Source organism: Centruroides sculpturatus, unplaced genomic scaffold, assembly GCF_000671375.1.
Source record: "Centruroides sculpturatus isolate CEXI.00-Female unplaced genomic scaffold, Cexi_2.0 scaffold4517, whole genome shotgun sequence".
NCBI lineage: Eukaryota > Metazoa > Arthropoda > Arachnida > Scorpiones > Buthidae > Centruroides > Centruroides sculpturatus.
Window position 1 is genome coordinate 1 of NW_019388665.1, and position 6,150 is coordinate 6,150.

General features: G+C 27.0%; 1 long non-coding RNA gene across 1 annotated transcript; it reads left to right on the forward strand.

Annotated features, from left to right (window-relative positions):
- Positions 1–14: 14 nt before the first annotated feature.
- LOC111617030 lies at positions 15–5,904 on the forward strand. Its single transcript, XR_002755364.1, has 3 exons — positions 15–248; positions 2,592–2,646; positions 5,848–5,904. It is a non-coding gene; the product is annotated as an uncharacterized LOC111617030 (long non-coding RNA).
- Positions 5,905–6,150: the final 246 nt, after the last annotated feature.

The window sequence follows — 6,150 nt, forward strand, 5'->3', positions numbered from 1 at the left end:
AACTTAATATCAGATTAAAGAGACATACATAGATCATAATAACAGCTACCAAAAGTGATATTTATTTATTTTGATATCATCATACTAATATTTTATAGGTTTCATCAAATAAAGGGAAACAGAATGAATTGTTTACTTTATGGCAAAAACAGAAGACTAAAACTAATAATTCAAAGCAAATTAAAGTGGAAACAACTGACTTAAGATCATCGCTAATTAAGTCAAATGACGATACTAAAAAATTTGAAGTAAGTTTTTACAAGTTAAATTATTGAGTTGTTATTTCATAGTATATTATAAAATTTTAATTAAAACATCTTTACATACAAATAAATTCCAAGAAAATAAAATATTGTCAGCCTTTAAAATTTATGATGTTATTTAGAATAAAGTTTAAATTTTGTTTCTTAAAGATGAAAATGTAATGAGAGAGATTGTAAAAAAATAATAGTTTATTTAAAATTTTTAATAAACTGTTATTTTATAGAATTTCAGTGATTGTTATTAATGTGTACTGTGTTTCTTAAAGAAAATTCTGTAGAGTGAAAATTGAGTTATTTGAAAAATTTTTCATACAATGTAAAAATGTGTTCTAAACTGTATCTGATGCTTGAGTTTATTACAATCATTATTCACACAACAAAGGAATATTCTCTTGGTTTCCTAATTTCAAGAAATGTTTACTTTTGATTAATAATTTTTAAAAAGTTATTAATCAAATTTTCTTATTATTAATTTTATTACAAAAAAATTTTATATTACATTCTAAAAGTTTTTAAACATGAAAAGAAAATTAAATTAGAAAATATTGAAATATATTTATAAATATATAGTATTTACGGAAATGTTTTGCAATTGATTATTTTACATTGGTAGTATCTGATAACAAATAATTTTGCTATTCAGATTGAAACATTCCTTATCCTATGTCAGATTTCACGATTATATAACATTCTTGTCATTTGATTCAATGCTGTAAATGATATCTGTTTTGAGAGAACACAATTAAAGAAAGAATTAACAGTAAATTTTGTGTTTTCAACTTGGCAAATGAGTCATCAAAACAAGCATTTCATGTCTCATGCCATATTTCATTATCTCATGTTCTTTATTAAGCATTTGCATATTCTTTTCACTAAGCTGCAATCAGAAATGAAAGTAATTACACATTATCTTGTAAAAAGTAGTTACACGTTATCAACTTGTTAGTTTAGTTTAATAGTTTAAAAAAAATTTAATATTCTCATGAAAATTACATATTTTTCATAGTTTAAAAGGCTGTGTTGTCTGTGATTGGCTAAAAATAATGCTACTATCATTTGAATAATGCTAATTTTTCATATATTTCTTAGATTTTAGGATAGTTCAGGGAAAATTAGAATGATATCAGATACATGACTGGCCAAAAATGAAGAGCAAATGACAAAAATCCATGAAATTTTGTAATCTGCTGATGTGTATCCATAAAACTTTTAAGAAGTTCTTAGGCATTTTAGAAATGTATATGTAAAATTTGATTAAAGATTTGAAAAACTAACTCAAAGTTCACAATTTCATACATATTCACTCACTCATACATGAGAAATGTTCTCCCCAGGCCAGTTTTAGCTACAGTGGTACCTCAGGTTACGAACGTCCCAGCATATGAAATTTTCAGGATACGACATGAAATTCGAACATATTTTTGCTCCACGATACGAACAAAAACTCACCATACGACATTACATTAGTTCGCATTTTTCATTTGTTTTTCTTACTACAGTTATTTTTTTAATGTATTACTTGGCTTTAATTTGAGTATGTTTTTCGCGTTGAAACGAATTATTTGATTTTACATGTAATCGTATGGGAAAAGATGATCCACCTTACGACATTTTCATGATACGATCTCAGTTTCGGAACGGATTAATTTCGTATCCTGAGGTACCACTGTANTGTTGTTGTTAACCTCTTAGTCTTTGAAGTAGATTTACATTAGATTTTTGATCTTAAGATGCTTTGGCCTTAGATACTTAAAGATTTCTCACCTAATCTTCTTCAAAGATTTGCTCTGTTTTAAGCTATTTAAGTATAAGGTAATTATTATGAAGAGTATAAGGAGAGACATGGAGATTATTGTGAGAGTATTGCATTTTTGAGAGTTTGAAATAGTTAGGGATAGGGTTTTGATAGTTTGGTGGGTTCCTTGTGGTCCTGTAAATTCTCTTCAGCCGGATTCGGAGATTTTGATTGTTGTTAAAGTTAAACCAGTTAAAGAATATTTATTTAATTTTATTATTCATTTACTTTTTAAAGATAATTAGAATGTGGATTGGTGTGTTATTGAGGATGGATTATAATTTTGTCGTCATTAACTGAGGTTTGTAGGAAATTTGTAGTGGTAGCCAACTAGCATTGCAGGTCAACCATTTTAATTTGAGAATTTTATCACCCACATTTCTTAAGCATTCATTAATGTCAGTTTTAATAATAAAATCTTTTAAGTTTTCAAGAAAATAGTCTATACATTTTATTAATATATTTATATTATTAAAATTTATAAATCTTTTAATTTTAAAATAATTATATATTGCTTAATTTAATTTATATAGGACAAACATTTGGAATCATTAAATAATGAAAATAAAATAAATTCTGCAGAAAATGGTAAATATTTTTGTATATCTTTATATTGCTTTACTATTAATTAAAAAAATGGACAAACTTATTAACTCCACTTTAAAAAGAAAGAGCTATTTCAAATCAGTTTTCTAAGGTTTCTCTTATAGAGAAAACTTAAAACGTACATCATTACGTAAAAAATTATGTAATGGTTAAATAATGATTAAATATGTTACATATAATCACTATATAGTATAATGTTTTTATCCAGCTTTTACTTCTTATTTATTTCATTAAAATTGTTCTTTTTTAATTAAGAGAGATTAATGAAACAAATAGGAAATACAATAGAGCATTGATTATCCAACCCCCAATTAACCGTCACATCGATTAACCGACTGTTCTAGTCGGCAAATTCAAATGTCTGCTAGTGATGTGGCACTACAATATTTGGTTATGCCTTGGCTACTTTAATAGTACTTTTATGTATTTTAGCTGGCAACATGGCTCGACCATGAAAGGGAGCCAGTATTTAAACGAGGCTTAATTTTCCAATTTTTAACGATACAATAGCGACGATTATTATTTTAAAAAATTTTTGTTAGACTTAACATCGATGAAAATTCAAAGCGAAGTAGGTTAATGATATACTAATATACTAATTACATTTAACTAATTAATAGTGATATACTAATATACTATACTAATAATGTATTTTTTCGTATTTTTCGGTTATCCGTTTTTTCAGTTATCTGACCAACCCCAGTCCCCAATTGAGTCGGATAATCGATGCTCTACTGTATTTTAAAAATAGAATCAATACATCATAACAGTGTTATCTAGTATTTTATTTTTTATATATATCTTATGCCTGGTGCAAACTAGTCAATATGGTTGTTTCATTGTGAATACAGAAATTGATTTTTACAGTCATGAAACTGTTTTGACTACCAATGATTGCTCCATATGCTAGAAAACTAAACAATCCATGGAGTCAGTAGTTATGTGCGTTTCAAACAACCAAATGAGTATTTTGTATATATCTCTATGAACTATTGTCCTGTAGAGTAATTGTCATGTGCTGTTTGTTTACAAAATGGCTTTAATCATTACTGATGATCTGCTTTTAGCATCAGCTACCACTATGTATTTTCTTACTGTCAATAGTTAAATTAATTTAATAAGAGAAGAAGAAAATGAGGATATGACAAGAACATTGACAACAGGAAATTATGAATAATTTAGTTGAAGAACTTAACAATAAGAGACAATATCTTAAGTGAAGTTTTTTGTTGCATCTTCAGTTCAAAAACTGTAAAACTATACAGATAATTTAATTTAAAAATTTTGTTAAGCATAGTTTTGTATTGCATATGTTTGTGTTGCATGTTTCTCTCTTGGCACACTTTTGACTATGCATGAATGTTTCTAGTTACCAAACAAAAGTGTACAAGTTGAATGTACTCTTTGTGAAAAGGATTGACTTTGAGTCTTCCACTGGGTGAGTGTATTTGCACACTCAATTTTGGGAAAATTTGTTTTGATTTCAAAGGAAACCATTTTGTTTTAATATCAACTGGTTTGTGCCAGGCCTTAATCTGTTGGTCAAATTCATTGACATGATTTTAGTGCATTGTCAATAACAAAAATGTTTTCAAAGTGAGATTGAAATGTCATAATTTTCCAAATTATTATATAGAATGAATTGTATATGTATAGTGTTTTGTAAGATTTTTAATATATTTGATAAAAATGTTATAATTAACTTATATTTTAATTTTTATTATAATAATAATGGAAAAATTTGTTTTTTTAACCTTTTTGTGAATACACAATCATTAACAAAAAGTTATGTATTAAGAAGGAGACATTGGAATCAAATTAAACTTTATTAGTGTTAACATAATAATGATAGCAATAAGTGATTACAATATCATAGAGAAGGGACAGTTTCCTGTGGAACAAAGATACAATTTAAATGAACTTATTCTGTCACAGATTTTTCCACAGATGTTGCAGTTGCTGTTTCAGATCCCTCATGTAGAAGGCTGAAGCTGGTGTTTTGTGTGGTTCTACAAATTCTTGATTTATGACAAATATGGAGATCAGGCAGTCAAAGGAAGTGTGGTAACATGAAGCATTATCTTCCTGAAAAATGGTTGTTTTCAGCCCTACTATAAAAAGGCAACACAAAATAATACAGGATTTCTCAAATGTATTGCTATGCTGTCAGTTTCCCTTGTACCATTACTAGGGGTGACTTACTGTCATATGAGATAATTTCTCAGACCAGAATGCCAATAGTGAGGGCAGTTACCACTTTTCAGTAAATGTGAGATTGAGGTACTTACTAGTAGTCCCCTACATTCTAGCATGATAGTTGTCAGTTCCCAAACATAACTGGAATTTGTTGTTAATTAAAGATAACACACTGTCACTTTGTAGTAGTCCAAGCTTTTCTGTTGTGCACAGTGCAAATGAAGCTAATAATGCTGGGATACTAATGGCATGACACATAGCCATCGCATGCATCTCATTCAATTGTCTCTATGCAAATTTGCCCCTGCTAGTCATCTGCCAATGATTCAGGAGAAAAACAAGATTCTGAGGTGAGGCTTTCACTGTCTCTGTTTGTTTTGCTATTCTTGAGAAATTATCATAACATCTTAAAGTTGAACATGCTAGTTTTGCTTAAAGGGAAGAAAATTTTTCCATAAAAGCATGAGCAACAGAAGTCTTAGTTAATGTTTTATTCAATAAAAGTACAGATCTTTATATCAAAGTGTTATCATTTTAATATGAATCTGGCTGTTGTTGAATTACTACTTTCTAACAGAATATAGAAACATTTTAAAAAATATTTTATGATAAATTTTAGTATTTTGTATTTTAGGAATCTTTAGATCTTCAAAGTTAGCAAGAATGATTTCAGTGCCTTATACCAAGATTTCTATGAATAAATAAACAGAATGTTATAGATTTATAAAACACTTCATAAAACTTTCAAATATAAGTTACATTATATGATGTATTAATAGTTTTATTTATAAAGTAATGCAATATACTTCTGGAAACAAAGGCTTGCTCAGGGTCTGGGTGGCATAACTGGCAAGCAGACCTCAGTTTTATTTATTTTATTGTATTTAATAAAAGTATAAAAAATTTATAAATATTGTACATGCATGTTGTTTATCTTTATCTTAATCTAATTTTATAAAAATATTGTTTTTTGCTCTTATTTTACAGAAACAGCAGTAAAAGAAGAGAAGGTTTTAAAAACTAGAAATTTAAACAGAAAAGAGAAATCAAGTTTAAAATTAAAGTATTTAAATTTTTTGTCATTTTAAATATTCATATATACATTATATATATAGTTAAAATTTCAAATTTAAATATACACAGTTTTTTTGTTATTTAATAAACTACTTATTCTTAAATAAATAAAAATTTTTTGGATAGCTTTAAAAAATTTACAAATTAATGTTATATATACATATATTTTGTATCAACTGGATAGATTATAATAAAAAAAAAACACCTTTAAAAAAT